The following is a 2500-nucleotide window of genomic DNA, read 5'->3' on the forward strand; positions in this document are numbered from 1 at the left end:
CAAGTTATCATGAGTCATTTCATGGGAGGTTCTTCCTAAAAATATTGTGCTGAAAATAAGACTCCTATAGCATGTGCTCATGAAAATTGTATAGACATGTGTATATGTTGCCTAAAAGTAATGTTTGTCTCTGAGCATGTTAGATAATCTGTCATAGTGTCACGTGCTGAATAACTAGATATAATAATCAAGCATCTACTTGGCACGGAGGATGATATCTAGTTTTACCTGAGTGGCTAAACAGATTGCAATATACAGTATATGATACACTGAAAAATACTATTGCACTGTTGGCGTCACCAGTACACTTATATGGCATCAGCGACCCATGTCCAGTGTATGAAGAATTGTGGGAATAGAATCAGTTTTATGCTGTGAAGCACATATCTAACTTGTGATAGAGAATTTTACTCACATTTGGATATATCATTTTGTCTCTAATATAAAACTGATTTTTTGTTGGTAATTAGCAGTTAGAAGAATCAGCACTTTTTGTATGTATATTTTTTCAGACTAACATAATTCATGTGTGCACAAACAAACATATATACAGTATACATTTATACATATAGTAACAATACATATAGTAACACATTATACAAAACAAATGAATGAACATTTTTTTCTAAAAATTCATTCTGTTTCTTGAGAAAAGTATTCTCAATAGGCAATGGAATTTTGTCCATATACATATTCCCAATTATGAGAAAAATGAAAGAACTGAAATTCACATCATTTTTATGTGAGTAACTGTGAGGCTACTAGTCGAGTGTGGGTTCTAACAATGAATTATACATATCCCCTATTACTCCTTATATTCCTAAATGTCATATCTTGGTAACGTTGTGCTAATGAACTAGTGTATATAATATAATCTTAAATTGTGATTTAACAAAAAAAAGAGGTCAGTGATTTTTTTTGTCCAGGGCAGATTTTGCATTGTTTTTGTATACTTACTTGGGTATAGCAAAGAAGGTTAACTATATTCATATATGCAACCCAAGTTTGGAGAAAAAAAATTATGGTTAATGAGTTTTGCAGATCCTGCAAGATTTTCATATATCTACTCCCAACTCATGCTAACTAATGCATTAATATCCCAGCATCTCGGCTAACCACATTATACCCTGCAGAGATTATGCTTTGCAGGAATTAAAAATAAGAATAATAATAAAACAGATTATGTAAATACATGTCCCCTCAGCTATCTAATTTCATATTCCAACTTCATAAATCTTAAGCCCCGACATGCTATCCTATGGAGCGCTATTCTGGCATGCACTTACACAGCCAAATGCTCTTTGACCTTTGTTCCAGTATAAAGGAACGGAATGGAGTGCGAAAAATGGTGGCTTCTCACATTCGCAAATTAGTGAATGTGATGCAGTCCAACGTAAGTCTCCTTGTTATTTTTTCGAAACCTTTGATTTTGCTGTTCGTTTTGTGAGTGTTTCTGTTTTTTAGTGTTAATTTTCTCTCTTTTTTGTATGTACTTTATATATTGGGATTTGGAGTTAAGAAGTTGATTGTTTTTTTTTTGTTTCTAATGGCAAGAGCTTGCCATATCTTATCTGCTAGATCATACAGCTTCTTATGATTTCTCGGTGAAATTCAAGAAAGGTAAGAAATTATTTGCTTCGGAAGTAATTTACGGTGCCATTGTCATTACCCAATGACATATTAATAGAGTATGGTTTTATTTGTAAATAATAGCAATTTCATTTGTAAATAATGTATATTATGTACATTTTTACATATTTGTAAATGAGAATAAAAGATACCAAAGATTGTGCTGTATATGTCTGTTTTAATATAACCTCACATCATTTTACTTTTAAAAATTAAAGGGACATAAATGTTTATGATATAAAGCAAGCTACAATGACCCTTTATAGATGTAAATTTATTTGCTACTAAACTAAAATAAACATATATTAAACATTTAGCGATGTTTGTCACCATGATTTCTTGTTTGCAGAGATTTAACTGAATTTATCTGTGTGTATCTACATGTAATTCTGAATGTACTCAACAAAATATGAATAGCTAATCATCTATGCACATTAAAACACATTACTTGTAGGTAATACAAACCAATGAAGATATAACTTACCATCATGGGCATTGAAAAAGAATTGTAGAATGTTCAGAAAGAAAAAAACATATAACCGGAATTTGCCATGATTAGAAAACACGAGTTTATGTATATATGTAAAGAGAATCATGCTATAAATATAAACAAATTATTCACATCAAAACTACAAGGAACATGTTTATAGATTTTGTTCTTTCCAACATATACGACTTCCTGAACCTTTTAAATATAACACGAATCTCATTAGAAATAGTTTTGTGCTATTCTGTCCTCAAATAGATAAAATAATTACTTATCCACGCATGGATGGTGTGGATAAGCTTATTAGAATTAAAGGTTAACTACATCGCAATTGAGATTGTACACAAAGTATGGGTACTGAAAGATGAGACTACACCTTCGAAA

General features: G+C 31.0%; 1 protein-coding gene across 2 annotated transcripts in view; it reads left to right on the forward strand.

The window, feature by feature from the left end:
- Nucleotides 1–1797, forward strand: part of LOC119581015 (roundabout homolog 2-like) — a 47859-nt gene extending 46062 nt beyond the window's left edge. For both annotated transcript variants that reach the window (XM_037929283.1, XM_037929282.1), the window contains one exon: nt 1–1797. This exon is cut by the window's left edge and continues 1495 nt beyond it. The gene's annotated coding sequence lies outside the window, so the exon portion shown is untranslated.
- Nucleotides 1798–2500: the final 703 nt, after the last annotated feature.

This window comes from Penaeus monodon, chromosome 14, assembly GCF_015228065.2.
Source record: "Penaeus monodon isolate SGIC_2016 chromosome 14, NSTDA_Pmon_1, whole genome shotgun sequence".
In the NCBI taxonomy this organism is placed as follows: domain Eukaryota; kingdom Metazoa; phylum Arthropoda; class Malacostraca; order Decapoda; family Penaeidae; genus Penaeus; species Penaeus monodon.